This window comes from Diuraphis noxia, unplaced genomic scaffold (assembly GCF_037042655.1).
Source record: "Diuraphis noxia isolate RWA-SAM2 unplaced genomic scaffold, SU_Dnox_SAM2 contig0004, whole genome shotgun sequence".
NCBI lineage: Eukaryota > Metazoa > Arthropoda > Insecta > Hemiptera > Aphididae > Diuraphis > Diuraphis noxia.
This window is the reverse complement of record NW_028301714.1, coordinates 38,732,714-38,750,857: the sequence shown is the minus strand read 5'-3', so window position 1 is coordinate 38,750,857 and position 18,144 is coordinate 38,732,714. Positions and strand designations below refer to the sequence as shown.

General features: G+C 25.3%; 1 long non-coding RNA gene across 3 annotated transcripts; it reads right to left on the bottom strand.

Moving 5' to 3' along the window:
• Positions 1-11,440: 11,440 nt before the first annotated feature.
• LOC149056031 (uncharacterized) lies at positions 11,441-16,689 on the bottom strand. 3 transcript variants are annotated; one of them, XR_016191576.1, is made up of 3 exons: positions 16,487-16,689; positions 15,773-15,867; positions 11,441-11,771 (listed from the first exon to the last, which is right to left on the bottom strand). It is a non-coding gene; the product is annotated as an uncharacterized LOC149056031 (long non-coding RNA). The 3 variants fall into 3 exon arrangements; XR_016191577.1 differs by lacking the exon at positions 16,487-16,689 and adding an exon at positions 16,011-16,205 and having other exon boundaries at positions 15,773-15,938; XR_016191578.1 differs by lacking the exon at positions 11,441-11,771 and having other exon boundaries at positions 15,697-15,938.
• Between the last annotated feature and the right edge of the window lie 1,455 nt (positions 16,690-18,144).

Below are 18,144 nucleotides of genomic sequence, written 5' to 3'. Positions count from 1 at the left end.
CTTACTGTGCTGGCATTGTCCATGAAAAATGCATCAAAAATACGCCCACATGTTTACTTGTGTAAATTAAACGTAAACAAAACATCTGCAGCGTTGCACATTACCTTAACACATTTTAGAATTAGTCGACAATGGATACACATTAAGGGTTGTAGGATTTTATTTTTATTAATAGCTATTCACATAATTAAACTACCATAACCATTCTCATATTTACAAGATTAAGTTGGTAATAAGAGTACCTACGTATATGCAAATATAGTTTCGTGTATTTCGTGTAAATGTGCAGGTAAGCACAATAGTAATAAATAATAATTTATTTACCTACAGCTTATGCCGTATAATAATATAATAAATAATAAGTCAATAAAGATTGCTTGTGCAATCAATAAGTTAGGATTTCAATGTTTTATTTTTTAATTTATTTAGTTAATTTATTTTTAAATTCTAAGCAAAAATAATTTACGGAATTATATTTATACTTCGTTTTAGTTCATTATACCACCTACAATCAATACTTTTTCTGAACGAAATGTGAAATTATCTTATGAACAAATTACATTAATTTAAGAAACCCAACTTAGTATCGTAAATATATAATCAATGTTTATAAAATATTGTTTCTTTTTCTGCACATTTTATTATTAAAAGTTTTAGACGAGTTCTAAATTAAGATATGCATTTGTCAACAGCTTTTACTTTCGAATCGGAGTTTAAAATCAAAATTAATACTTATACACAAAGGGTTACTCTACATAAGAGTAAAAATAATAATATAATTGTTATTACATTTATTTCCAAAACTCCAAATCATTCTAAATGAATATCAAGTTATTTATTAAAATTTATTAATAGCAAAAATAAATTATAAATAGGTATATAATATATACTTTATTTTAGTTAATATATAATATTGACTAAAACAGAAATGTATATATTTATAAAATACTAAGAATACATTATGTTTATTGGTTAGTTAGATTTATAATCGTAATTGCAGTTATAAGTGATTAGGAATGAAGATTAATTTATATGTATACTTTAGTCACTTAAGCCTATTGTGCCCCAAAGGTACGGATTGTTTAATTCAAATAAAATAAAAAAATTAGATTTATAATAATTAACTTAACCAATGTTACATTTTGCAGGCTAATGACCACTGATGTCAAATACTTAATTCTTAAGAGGACGCTACAACTGCATGTGCTATCTCCAACTTACAAATGCATAACATGTGCACATTTTAAGCTCAGCCGATCACATTTAGCTCCGTTAGTTTAAAATTTAGAGTGAGTTGACTTCATATAAAAATTAAAGGTAACATTATTATGGAGGGCTTATGGCGAGTTATGAGTATTATAAAATTTTAAATTGTTTGTATATCTTAAAATATTTATAACTCGCTTTAAAATTAAAATATAATAAAATGTCTATAAGAAGCATTCCTTAATGTTGTTACCTTTAATTTTTGTAAGAGGTCAACTCTCTCTAAATTTTAAACTAACGGAGCTAAATATGATCTGCTGAGCGTCAAATTTGATATGGTATGCACTTGTAAGACGGAGACAACACATGCGAGTGTTGCGTCATCTTAATAAAATAATAATGATAATTTTACATTTTACACGAGTAGTTTTCCACGGCTTCACTAATAAATATCTAAAAAAACAAATAATTTGACAAATCGTAACAATTAGCAACTAAATAAATCTATTAGAATTAATTTTTTTGAAACACTGTGCCTTCATAAGAGGTAACTTAAAAATGTAAACCATTTATAAATTCATGATTTATGATCAAAATCATAACAATGTAATATGTGTTACGTGGTTACCTCCAAATATTCATTTTATACTAGTATCCTATAATAGATGTTTAACATATGTGAATATATTTATATTTGACTGATCTGCTGGTCGCCAATAAAATTTAATTTTCCTACACATAAGAAGTATGACCATTGATATTCTATAACCATTATCCGTAAATTAATAAACAATAAAATGCAAAACAACATAATAAGAAATGAAATAAACCCGTATATAAATAAAGGTAAAATAAACTATTTTTAATAGTATTTTTTTAAATGGGGAAACAATAATGATTTGGACGATAGAAAATTCAAAATATACATTCAGCATTTTACGTCTGTTGATATATTTGATTCATAGTCCATACTTAAAAATCTAAATTAGCACACATCTTAAAATGTATTACTTACTAATATTTAAGACCTGAATTCTTCATTCAAGTTTAACAACGTTTTCAAATTAAAATTGGAAGTACCTAATTAAAACGCAAAAATTGAAAATATTATTTATACATAATATATTATAAGTTGCTCGTTTCATATTACAATATCTACAGACTTATCACTTATAAATAAATCCTTTATAAAAGTTATAAAATGAATCATTAAAAAAATATATTTATTAAAATTACATTTTTTTATATCAATGAAATTCTATAAACTATAATTGTAATTAAAGCGAATATATTATTTACATAGTTTTAACTAAAAGAGTTAACTGTATTTATAATTGTACGCTTTCAAATGCAAGTATTATTTATTACATATAAATATTGAAATATGGCGCACAATAAATACAACATAATATACATAGTACATAGGTGGGACTTCTCATACAAAACATTTCTTCTTTTAGAATATCAATAACAGCTGTAGATTGTTTCCACGGATTGCAGTTAAATTACTAAATAACGAGGCACTCGATCGTCACATCATTGGGTATATTATATAAGTAGTAGGTACTAAACTTAATTTTTAAATTTTATTCGTACAAATTTAGAAGAAAATATTAATATGCCACACAATATACAATATACTCTATTACAATGTATATTATACATTATACATATTGAATAATTAAATACCTATAGGTAACGAGAATGACCTAAGTATGTTATGTTAGCTTATGGTGTACTTATTTTATTTCATAGTATAAAATAATTTCATATAAATATTATAAATCTATAATATTAAATATTTTGATAATTTTAATCAGTAATCGAACAGTTAACTCATATTTTATCAAGCAAGGTATAGAATAACACATAATAATACGTATTATAGTCAATCCACAATATTACTATTCTAGACGCGTTTACGATCAAACGTTTTGTCATAGCACATCATAGTTTTGAGAAACACAACACGCTTACGAACCCTATTCTAAAATACACACACGAATATACGAACGCATGTATGGATTAAACGTTCCGTATAAACGACACACATCAGAAGTAAAGGGGATGATGTTTCACAACCATTTATTTAAGATAATCAAAAACAATATTGTCTCATCGTTTAACCAATTAAAATTAAACATACATCTTCTATGCTGGTTCATTCCGCACACTTATTAGTTATTACTGTGCAAAAAAGTATTTTCTGTACGTTCTTATATTAAGTTCACCAGGTTATTCGTATATTTAGTGCTGCTATAGGATTAACTTGTTATTTAAACTCTTAAAATTTACTTATTTCTTTGTTTCACTATCAAACTCATTATTATATACATACAACATACTTATTACTTGCAATCATTCATTTGCATAACATGATCTCGAGTAGCCAGTGTTTATGTTAAAGAATTATTATAATTAATTAAGTTAATTTTAATTACATAAGTAGAATTATCATAGTATAGTGCTCGCAGATTAAGTTAGGACAACGTAGCATGAATAATAATAAATAAACAACTTGAACTTACAGACATTAATAAAATTCAGTATCTACTATTAAGTTATATCAGTACATATATGAATTGAATACATTTAAATTGCAATCGTTCTTGAATAATTGGTCACGGCAATAATGTTAAAAGTACTTATATTCTTAACTGTGAAATTCATCAGTCGCTAATGGGTTGTGCAAGTGTATCAAAGAATCTTACAGTTTGAATGCGTAATGAAGCAACTGTAGTGTTCAAATGTCAGGATATTTTTGAATTTCAATCAGTTCTAAAAAGGTTACACGATCTAGTCAGAAAACCTTACTGTTATAATAAATAAGATTAAAATATACAAGTTAAGTTTTATTCTCAAATATTAAAGGTTATGTCAACTTTGCATACAAATTAGTATTTTATTAATATTGATTAGCTACAGAATACATAGAATACAATTGATTGATGGATTTTTATAATATGTAAATTTTGATTTTAAATTGTTTGAAGATTCTGAAAAGGGCGTTTCTAACGAGCTAGGAAACATTTTAATATTTTAGATTGAAAAAATTGAATTTATTTATATATTGTGTTTTGGTGCAGTTGTGCCGAATGGAGGCAACATACTGAGTATCTAGTAACTATCTTAGAAATTGTTTGTAAAGAAGTAGGAAGCATTTACCACTTAGAACAGAGGTTTGTCGATTAATTATGGGATACATAATTTTAAGTCGTTGATAAGCTTGTTGTAGCTTTAATGAAATTATATACTACATACCCACTACACGTACTTTATACACATAATTATGAACAGTAGTTGAATAATAATAATATACGCACACACGCCTAGAACAAAGAAAAATAAATCACAACTATACCCCAAACAATTAAACATACGTGGATACTCGTATTATGCACTTACCAGTTGCCTGTTACACCTGCATTATTATACTGTATTTTATCGATTAACGCGTGCTACACAATACAAGCCAGAGCTGTTTGACTATGCGACATCTTACAAGAGAATCACAACCACAATACGTCTAAGTTTCTGACGCGTTGTCCCTTATAATTTGTATGACATAGATTATTGGCTCTCATGTACTAACCGCGTTTTATGTAATTTTCTCCTTATTTTAATAAATAGCTTCATAGATACTCTTATTCACTCTATTTCTGTGTAATTTTATTCTGTATACTACATTATTACAATATTCCAAAACAAACATGGTTCAATAATGAGAAGTGTATTAATTTGCATGTGTTTTTGAAACTATTATAGAAACTTTATTCACTAACAACCGATAGCAGAATAGTACTTTTTTTATTAGTAATCTGCATTCCATACGTGAATAATATAATTGTCGATGTAGATGCGTCCCTATCCATGTGAATATTTGTTTACTAAAATAGCAATTAATATATTTTATGTTTTGCGTAATTAACCTAATAACCTCTAAACGAAATAACTTTTCACATAATACGAGTACATGCTTTCTTTATGTGTTTCAATTTATTCACTAAATACGGAATATAGTTTTGAAACAGTATTTAGACACTTAGATTAGTTAAATTTACCTATTCTTTCTCTTTCATTTGTATATATTTGAGTTCTTGTTGTATGATAAAAACTTTATTCATTTCAATGATAAATATATAACACTCATTAAATTTTTTAATAATAAGGTATCAACATAAAATTACGGTTTCATCTAATGAATCAAAATTAAAATCTACCTTATTTTAGTCCAACTTAGTACTATTATAATTAATTATTTGCTTCTTTTGCAAATTATTCTTATATTTGAAAATTACAAGTATTTTCTCTCCGTCTCATCTTGTCACTATTTATACAAGTATACAATGATAACAACCACAGATATACAGGATGCGTTCCAAACTTGCTCAACTAAATATAAACATCCCTAATTTAGTTCCTGCCTTAATAATATTAACTTTCAATATTAAATGCAATCAGAAATTTACACGTCTTTAGTTTTGTATAATTGATAAATTGAATTACATTTTTTTTAAATCTTTGTATACAAACGGCCTCACTTCTGCAAATAATTTCTCATAATACATCAAATTAAAATCAAATAACAATATTTTAGAGCTATTGTTCAATTGATTGAGTAAAAAAAAAATTCACTTAAACGTTTTATTATAATCATAGTTATAGAAACCTTATTTATTAATTAAGAATCAAATAATATAGTCATAACAAATTTTACACAATTATAACTATTCATCACATTAAATTATAAAATTAATGATATACCTATGTATATATTGTTGCTAAATGTATATTTACTAAGAACAAATACTAAAAAAACATACATTGTTACTAAAAATGTAAATAGAGTTTATATTTTACACTGATTATTGTATTCTTAAATATCCAGACTCCAAAGTACCTTTAACAATATTAAATCTCAAATGCTTCTTTTATGACTATTTTCTTTATTATAGTAGGTGTACTACTGTAATATTAACAAGCTTATTTTGTGTTCTAATTAATACAACAACTAAGTTTATTTAACTTATCAAATTATAATCATAATTTATAGTATATTATTTTAATTAATTCAACGTCAAAACCTTCTCTGCATTAAATTTAAAATAAAAATATATATACATACATACGAGTACATATATTTATATATGTATATGTATATATTTTTTTTTTAATTGAAAATTAATATTCATTGATTTTTATGTTAGGTAGGTAAAATATGTTTGTGTTTATGTTTCTGATGGTACCTACTGTGTACATATAATATTTTTATAACTAATTTAAAATATGTACTATAATATTATATACACGATCCTTTAATATATATTTATATATGTGTTTAATAATACAAAAAATTCCGTTAAAGAACATTCTACAACATCGGTTTACTTAATAAACATTTCATCGAGCAGACTTAAAATTACAAATTAAAGGTCAATAAAATACAACAATTATATGATGTAGTCACGTTTCGCATCTCTCACCTTTCTATAGAATTGTGTTGTAGAAATCATTGTAATTGGAAAATGTGTCTGTGACAGTGTAAGCTGTAAGGTTCAATTACATTATTGTCAGCATTTTCAAATTTTGAATACCTAGGTAAACGAGAAGAAATTTATAGAAACAGATTTTCAAATCGTAATATCAAATTTAAATTAAATAAAATACTGCAAGTGTAATATTGTTACAATTCGCCAACATAGATTTTATTAATAATACAGTTCTAGTATGTAATTTCTACACATCTATAATGTAACAGATAAAACTGACTTTTAGAATAAATTTTGTTTAAATTTATATATTTTTTGTTCTTTAAGTGAGGGTCGCTTGTCGCTACATGTATAATACATTTTTATTATGTTTATTTTTAGTCCTGAAAACAAAAAAAATTTAATAAAAAAAATGTTTGAATAAATTCAAAATAGTATATTTATAAATCTGATTATAAGAACAAGTTTGATGGTAAAAAGATTTATCGAAGCTGAGTAGTCTATTTTTTAGAATATTATTTCAATATTTTTTCGGTTAAATTAATTTGGAATATAATAACTATTTAAAAAAATATGGTTTTTGAGAATTTGTTGACATGAGTATATTTCTTAAATTATCTACTTATCATATTATAATATTAACAATTATTATCATATATTTAATCAGCGTAATTTTTTTTTTTTTTTTGACAGGTCTTTTTGATACACCTTGTATATGAAATTTAAACGTCTAAATTTAATAGTAAGACATAAGAACATTTTAGTCATATCAAAATAATACAGTATTATATAATATATTGCACTTAAAAAAACATTACATGTTAAAGTTTTTCGCAAATATTATAAAATGTATTATGTTCAGTTCATCAAAATATAACGCCCTATTATATGATATACAATATTATAGTATGAAAACATATAGGTGCTTAAAGACTTGAAGTATAGAAAATAATTTATATAAATATAAATGGAATAAAATTTATTTCATTTTTATAATAAACTAAATAGTTTCCATGTTAAAAAAAAAAATAAAAAATAAAATGTTAGAACATCAATTATTGATTTGAAATAAAAAAGATATAAAATTGGATGTATTTCTTTTGTTATTTTTTTTTCTCATCAGCTGTACATCTGAAGATGGATGAACCAAAATTATTTTTTTGATTTAATCGGTGAACTATGGATTTCCATTGTTAGAGTACCTATTGGTTTTTCATAACTCGACAATTTAATTTAATTTTTGAACTATTTGACAATATATATATATATATATATTAAAATTATAATATAAGTAAAGTATTTTATTATTTAAAAAAAATATTATTGAGTTATCTAGGATTAAATTAAATTTATAGTGAAAAATATCAGAGTGTTAACGTATTAAAGTTATTTTATTTATCACTATAACTTATTAAAAACAATTTATTTTGGATTTTATGTTTTTAATCAAATTCTATAGGCTCTGTACATTATGATGGCTATGTCAATTTTAATTGTGTACCTAATAATCAGTAATTAATTCGAATATTCAACAAAACTAAATGCCAATATACATAATATATTATTATGTCTACTTGTATACAACTAATAAATTGGAATCCCAATTATTGTTGAATTGATTTATTGTCTATTTAACATTAATTGTATTTTCAAAATATTTGCAACAATTTTGATGATTTTTATTAACTGAAAGTAAAATGTATATAATATAATAATTTAATATACATGTATTATTTATAAATTATAAATACAATAAATTAGAAATTAGAACCAAATTTTTAAAACTTGAATCTACCAGATACAATTTAATGTTATATTTAGATAACTTTGTTTATTAATTAATGTTTGGAAATAATAAATTAATATCTTTAAAAAAAAAAATAACTATAAGAAGGATCTACCATAAATCTAATTATGATAACGTTTTTTATACAAGATTTTCATTACGCACCTAGCCACATGGGATTTCTTATATTTAGTCAAAGCACAGTAAATTAGTTACAAATTAATAATAAACTGATAAGTATTTATTTTAAAGTAAGCTCATATATTTTTTTTATTTTTTTTTTTTGTCATATTATTATAATATTAACATACGATGTTATTTGTTTTTTTACAGTATCGATTAAAAATATATTATGCGTTTACTTTGATACATAATCGTACTATATTACCATAAATTACTGATCATATAATTTATATCTCTAAATGACACCCACTGATTGTCTGTATATTTTTTAAAATTATACTACCTAGATATAATAACAACCCAACTCACATTCCGGTTACTATAGATAAAATGCGATTTAAAAAAAAAATGTAGCTACCGATTCAGTTGTAAACCCGACCAAGTAATAAATTGTGCGTTAGCGTTTTATTTATTCACGTGCAAAAATATAAACTAATGGTATGGGTTTTCAATGTTTTCATTATTGAACAGCCCCAGAGCAAAAACGGTTATGAATTTTGTTTTTCATCACGTCCGGCCGTGTCTTATCGAAGTGGCCTTCCTAGGTGATAGACGACGACCCCAGCCGTAAATAATTAATCATACAGGATAGGTCAAAAACCATTCAATTCCCCATACCTCTATCCTTGTTACAGACCATTATATCCACGAATGGCTGAGGGGAGGAAATAGCACCCGGGGCCATTTGTGCCACACGCAATCGAGTCCTTTCAAAAACCTTGGACTGGGTAAGGGTTTCTCATCGGTAACGGAGTCAGTACAAATATAAGTGTGTATAATAAAAATAAATCGGTACCAGCAGCTTGTTCCGGTTAACCGGATTCTCTTCATCCGGTCTCCCCGCATCTCTTACCTTGTTTCGCCGGCATATCCTGTATTTATTTTCTCACATGTTATGTTTCTCAAGAGGACATTGTTATCTTATCAGCTAAACAAGTTTGTAGTTTTTCATTTTCTGTCAAGGCCAGACTAATAATACATTTTTCCTTTTTTAACTGTGTAACATTGGAATTATTGAATGACTTTATAAACTTTTGCTGCAATTCGTCACACATTTTGGTATGTCTCTAATATTCGAAAACTACTCGATAATTAATCAGTTTTTTGTACAATATTAAAATATTTTTGATTTCAAAAATGTTTTTAATATTAAAATAAAATAATTTGATAACAATAAAAATACTAAAAATATTGAGTGCTACGATATTTTTTGATATTTAAACATTATGAATATAATAATTAATGATTAAAATTTATTTTTAAAATACGAGGTCAATTTAATAATTTATATATTTTTTTTATATAAGTAAATTTTCATTTTTATTACATTTGTAATAATGTTAATCTAACAGCAACACGAATAGATACTATTAGATAGAAAATTAATTCCGAAGAAATATTGAATATTAAAAATAATGACATTACTAAAATGTAATAAAATATTTTGTAATATTTAAAAATTGCGTATTACCAACTTCTTTTTATAAACTAAATCTTTTTCACATAGGTAATCAAATTATTGTAATTTGGTGAAAAGTTAGATTAGGTAAAAATAAAATACCTTTTTAGTTTTTACTATTATTTTTTTTTCTCAATCATAAAGGAAAAAATGTCTACAGTCCAAACATATATTACAGAAGGATAATATAGCTTTGCCCATCGTCATAACAAATGTAAATTAATTCCGGTTTAGCAGTGATTGAAGATCGGTCTTCATGGTGTTCTAGCTGGTACTGTGCAGTCCCCAAGGAGCCATATGGACGGTCCATCTTGTTTGCAGGTAAAAACTAGCACATCGTGGTTACTGCTCGTATATATTCTGCTTTAATGCCAAAGCTCATTATTTTTTCCAGTCAGTTATTATTATCATCACACGTATTGTTTTTGAAGTACATATAGTAGTTAACTAGTGTGGTAAGGGGATGTAAGTATATGGATGGAAGACAAAGAAAGAAGTATACGAAATAAATAAATATATTATTTATACAATACGCCACCCATCACTAGTTATATATATATGAAACGACTAAGCTTGTTCCTGGTAATGATATAGGTCAGTTTTTTATTATTATAATTATATTTAATGATTTTTATATGTATGTTTCTGATCTGGTGAACACATTTTAAACCATAATAAATTATTGTTGATTATTATATTTAAGTTCCATGTAGCACGTGTTCACATACTACGACTCTTTGGTTTAGATTCTAAGATATCTTCAAAAATATAAAGTTTTAATTCGTATTTTCCTATCCATACTGTTCTAGTTTGCGATTTTTATACAAATTATAAATTGTACTCATAGGACATATACATTTATAATGAGGGACGTATGTAGACTACAAACTGTGGGGTGGCTAATCCCTAATTAGAACATAATTAGGTAATAAATGTAACTAACTTCGAGTAAAAAAAAAAAATATTTAATTAGAAATTGACAAAACTAATTAGAAATTATTACAACTCAAAATAAAAATAACACATTTTTCAAAGCATATTATAGGTATATATTTTCTATAATTCTTCAAATTTGAAAATTAACAACAAGATTGGGAGTTTTCACACTTCTTAATTCATACAAAACATAGTTGCAGTATATTATAATTTATAACTATTTATTCAACTATTCGATTAACGAGTATCTTAATAGATCTCAACAGTTATTATAAAAATTTAAATATAAAGTAAAGATTTATGTTTTTTTTTTTAGAATAAAGTTTGATATTAATCCTATATCTAATATATATATATATATATATATATATATCAAACGATAATAGTTGTTTTAGTTATACCTACGCGGTCATCGTAGACATTCTGACTAATTGCATATTGATCGACGTGTACGTCGTCCAAGTTTTGACCGTTTAATAGAAAGAATTATTCAAATAAATAAATCTCCTAAAATTATGATACTATCCAAAAACATAAAATAAAATAACTTTCCTAAAATGTTCGTCCGTGAAAAACTTACCAGACAATAACGAGCAATTTCAAAAAAAATTGGATCCAAATCAGCCCAGTTTTCTCAACTGAAGAATAACTATACATATTTGAGATAATTCTATTTTAGTATCTAGTACTATAATATGCAACCAATAGCAACCTTAAACAAAAAAAAAAAATTCACGCGTAAGCTACATTTTAGCAAGGTACCAGATTATAAGTATTGAAAAAATTAATAATAAGCTATCTCTAAGTATCAAGGAATCTAGGTATATATTTTTATTGGAAATGGCTTAGAAGTTTTTGAATCTATTAGATTCGGGTAAAACCACATGGGTTAAAAATTAGTATCTAAATATTAAAATTTTAAGTTAATATTATTATTAATAACATTATATCCGATCGATTAAATTCTATAACCCGTGGAAACCAAGTACATAGAAAAAAAAATACTTATTTATACTATTTTACTAATTTTACTAAATTAACTATAATACTATGCAACCATTTACGCCTATACAAAATCCTATTGAAAAAAGGCATTTCAGTTTTTCCCGAATTTTTCAAAACTTTTTTCTGTAATAACCTCATTAGAAATATTATGAAGATTAAAAAAAAATTAGCCAAATTGGTCTAGCTGTTCTCAATTGATGCGTTAACCAACGAACAGTTTTTTATTTGTATGATATATATTATGTTGTAGGTACATAAAAGACTCACGCCATTATCCACTATATCCATGTATGTAGAATATAGACTAAATAATACAAATACAACTATAATTAGGTACAGAGTGTCACGGAGGGTACTCTGTGTTTATAAATATATATTGAAGATTACGATGAAAGTGAAATCGATCATTTATCTTAATAAGGCCATGATTATTGCTTTCCAAGTACATATCGAAAACTAATACTATTATTCTAATAAACGTAGGTAATTAAACATTTAAATTTGTTAGCTTGTTTCATTTCATAACAATTTATCATTTATCATTTGAACCTCTAATTTATATTAGACAATAATATATAAATATATCACATTGGTAATTCTGTCCCCCAATTCTTCATCCCAGTAATTACCAACCTGTGATAGATATTTTCAGTGCTCGATATTTTACTCTTGTTTAATTTATTTATGAGCGAAAATTCTAAAATATGTAATATAAATATTATTATATATTATATCTCATTAACTTGTCATTTGTATTCTATGAACAAATATATCTCCTAATTATCAAATCTGAAATCATGTTTAAACTACGAGTATGACTAACAATTTACAAGATATTAAATTATTAAAAATATCAAATCAAACTCTTAGTATAATCCATTCATTAGAGTTTTTTGTTTATTTATATTTATGTAACATATTCTTAAAAACATGAAAAATAAAACTGTATAATAAGTTGCAGCCAAATAAATAATTATTGAAATCATAATGGTTCCCTAATAGTCATATTTTAACTGATATTTGCAACATATTCAAAGTATTTAATGTTATGGATGTCTGATTCACAGATAGCGGTAGAAAATGTCCTATAGCCCATAGGTTTATCTGTTTATGACCCTTTAAACGAGAGGCAGAAACACACCAGTAACACAGTAACACAAAATATACGGTTAGTATTTATGCACTGGTCGTTTACACAGAAAAGGAACTTTTGGAAATATACCAATATGACCTTCCCTTGACTAAAATTAAACACCATAATATGAATAATCGATGTGACCCGATTCGGTGATGCATCGTTATTTTATCATATTATGTAAAATAATTCTGATTATTTTAGTGAAATAGTTTGCTTTACACTTAGTGCACAAGACGTGTACTATCAGCACTATGTCATACAGCTGGTACCCTTACTATTTACAATGATTAATACTTATGCTATAGAAATAAATTGAGGTTCAATTACTACTATGAAAAGTTTATTATTATGATCAGCATATTATATGAAACGTAAATAAAATCAGTATAAGATAGGTACTATATATAATATAATAATAATATAATAATATACGAGTATAATATAATAGCCTATTATTTTTAATACGCATTTACAAAACATTATAAATACATAAAAACAAAAAAACTCTTGGATTATATTATTTCTGGCACTTTTTGGTTTTTCACTAATGCAGCATTTTAAAAATCATGACTGTTAACAAGCTCACAAATTACACTACAGTCGTTTTTATTCATAAATGATCTCCAAAACTAATCCTTGAATAAAAAAAAAATTTGGTCTTCTTCGTTATCCCTGATAATCCACCATGCCAACTCAAACGCGAATGGAAATCGTGATTTAAAAAACTGACTTGCCAATGAGTGATTTCTTTTTCACGTCAAACGTGTCATATAAAAATTAGATACCTATCAAAATTATTGCTTATTGCACTAAAACTATATTATGTTAGTGGGCACACCTTTTATATTTTAATAAAAAAAATATAGTCGATTACCTTTAGTAGTATACATATTATTATTATTGCATAATATAATATATTCGAGGTTTAACATAACTGTTATACGATGCGAGCCAATAAGGACAGCCGATTCATGCGAAAAACAAGATAAATGGTTTGCACGTGATATGGTTATTACTACATTTTGGATTTAACCATTGACGCATTCACATGGTTTTCGGCAACACAAACTACTTCCGTCATTAATTCGATCCACCTTTTATTACATGCACACATATTTATTTTTTCGTGATTTAAATCTGTGCCTCTACTATTCCGGAATTTAAGCCTGTAATCGTTTCCGTCAACGTTTCCTCTATTTCGGGACCTCGTTGTTTCATTTCCGAAATCGATTGGGATTTGGGGTCACGCCACGGTCACAAATATATTATAATGGATTTATGAATATCACAGTGACGCTTATTCACAAATGTCCACGAACACTACGTGGTACTCCACAATATTTTACGTACCTATATATTATTATTTATTATAATATATAGACATTATGCGCATAAAGTTGTTTGAAAATGAGGTTAAATAAACCAATATTTATATAATCGCTAATCTTTTAACTGATGGCGAAAAATTTAATTTTCAAAAAAACCTACACATTTGTTTATTTGTATTGAATAAGTATTGTTGACGTTCTAAATTGATTAAATAATAGATTCGCCGCAATATAGGTACACTATGTTAATATGTTAAATAATATTATATATCATATGCGTGAATATACATAACATAATATGGATGCATATAAGCATATTAAATACACGTATGCGATATACCTACCCACGTTTTAACAGACGATGACGTAAACTGTAAACATAATTAGTTATTCAGTCATTTACAACTAATCTGTGAAGTAAAACTGTATGGAATACACTCAGATCAATATATACAAGGGAATATAGCACAATAAAACACGTTGTCATGGAATGCCCTTTTTTCACTGCAAATTAATCCGCGACTAGAATTCTATTCCTAAGCCCCAAAGAAACAATAACTTGAATATTGACTTTCTTTAATATTATGTTTCATCTATCAATTATATAATAACCAGTTGTTAAAATATTATATCATAAATTGTTGTTATTAATTTATAAGTAAATATAAATAATAACATAGGTACCAATGTTAACATAGAACAATGTAAATAGGTTTTGTGGTATAAAATATAGCCTTAAGTCAATCTAAATATTTTGAAAATTGTATTATGTATAGAAAATAATAACATATGTAATGGTAAAAATTTCAAGTCTATCTGTTCAATATTTTTTTAAATTAAAACAAAATAACCATAATTGTTACTGAAAAATTGTTAAATAATTATAATGATAAATAATTATAATGAAATTGTTAATACATTTTTAATATTATATTTTGTAAGATAGTCTCATCTGCTTATTAATTTAATAATTTAATATATTACCTATATCTTTAGATAACACATTTTTATTACCAATTATATCATAAAAATAAATTTAAAATTATGCCCTAATTGCTTAGTATACTATATTTAATATTTGATTTTAATCGATACAAATCTAAAAAAAACAATAAAAAAACAAACATTGGTTTAGATATAGAGTTTTGGGAACCGTGAAGAAGTAATTACAAGAAAGCTTCACTGATTATTTAAAATACATACAAACATACATACGCATAGATACAAAATATATCAACGTACATAATATCCGGTGTATCAAACACATAGTCCAAGATTTCCCGCTGTATGTCATCGCAAGAAACATCCTCAACCAACCTCCATCGATGGAGAAAGCACTAAGAGAATACAATGGTTACTTAATACATAGCTTCTTTAAATACATTGACATCAACACCATAATCCAATACTGTAAAAAATTCTCACTATTAACAACTTTACTGTATTATAAATATTATATAAAAGTGTAAAAACTACTAACCCATAATCATGTAATTCCCAACTATAACTTAATTGTATATAACAATGTAAACCTACCACAGGCTAATGGCCTTGTTGTTGAAACCTTATTATCGATAAAAAAAAAAATAAATAAATAATACAATTTCTTAACTACTCTATAGGAAAGAAAATATACATAGATAGCTCTTGATTGAGTTAAGAATACAATAATTCGATGTTTGTATAAACATTTTTAAATACATTTATAACATTTTCCTATAAATTAAAATATAATTTTTCAATATTTCACAACACTAATATAATATATGACTCATTACCATTATCTGATTGAATTATTGTAGTTCCTACATTGAAACTAGTGCATTGTGAAAACCATAACTTTTTTATTTATATTGCTGTTTTATTAGAAGAATAAATATATTTTTTAATCAATATGAAATCATAGAGAATACAAAATATTTAAATATTTTAGTATAATGAACATCTAGAACTCACATAAAAAAGTAGAAGTAATATATTTGTCTCATAAAAGGGTGCATGTAGATTATATGTAAATAAAAACTGTTTTAATTTGTCTCTTGCCCTCGAATTTCACCATTACGGCGTATATATGCTCTAATGACTGGCAGTCGTATTCAATATGTAATCAACACTCATTATTAAGAGGCAACTCGAATGATACACTTAACACTGTTAGAATACGTCATCCGACGCGCTGTAATGACGTTACAAATAAAATGTTATAAAACAATTTTTTTTAATCACATGCCAATGGTTGGCTTACAAAATCAATAGATATAATACAAGTCACTAAGCATTTTTTAAGTACCATGTGTAAATTATTATTATTATATATACAACATAATAATGTACTTAACAACATAAATTGTACTTATGTTAGAGAACCTGACCGGATAACAGGATATAGCTTCCATTGTATAATTGCATCGTATCTATACTCGCTTTCCGGGTTTATTTTTTAATCATTCTCTTAATCTCTCTTTAGTTCTAAGTTCCAACCAATACTATTAAAAAACATATTTTCCCCATCCTGATAACAAAGTAAACTAGACCGTCATCCCAACAGCACAAACTATTAAACAGTTGATAAGGTAAACATAACAGCTTAAGGTAATTAGAACAATAAGTTAAACAAAATAACTTACCGATCTTAAATTAAACCACACAAGAAATAGAACGATATTGAACCACGGGATAGTAATATTTTAATACACTGATTTTAATATATATATACAGCCTACACAGTTAAAATGTATTAATACTACCTGACAAATTATAACAATAACACTTATTGTCGTTGATGTAGTTAAATCTATATACTATACCTAAACAGTATACACATCTTAGCTCATAGATAATAAGCAATTCATAAGTTGCCACATATTACACATATACAATACACACCCAGCAATAATTAAAAATAATTCCTAATAAATTTTAAATCATGTTTGATGTAAAAAAATAATTTTTATGTATAACTTAACTTTGACTAATTTTCCAGGGCTGTGTAAATATAATGCACAACTTATTTTAAATACATTGATAATAACAAAAAAATATTTATAAAATACTTTAAAATTTAAGAATAACGATTTTAAAAGATATAATCATCAAATTGTCATCAAATTTTAATAATTGTTTATATGTATACTGTATTTAGTACCTATACAATCAATAATTGTTCATTTTTTTTTTTTTACCACAAACCAACTTTTTATGAATACAAAGAAAACAAAAGATTACTACATATAATATAAAATATTTAAAAAAATTATATAATAATATGTGAAATTCCAAAAATATAAAATAAAATTTTAATAACCTAAAATGTAGATATATGATTTAAAAAATCATCACTTAAAAATCTACATCTCATAATAATAGAGGACAAAATCAGTTACACCAAACCAAATGCTCTTAACTCAGATGTTTAAAACAGCAAATAGTATGTGTCCATTATATTTATTAATATATTTGAAGCGCTATCTAGTTTTACATTTATGTTTGTCGTCCCAAATAAAATATATATATATGTTTTCTAGCAACAAATTTGAACCAATGACAGTGCTTTAATATGACTTTAATTTAGCTGTTGCTTAGTATCGTATTTTTAATCGGTTAGAAATCCCTTT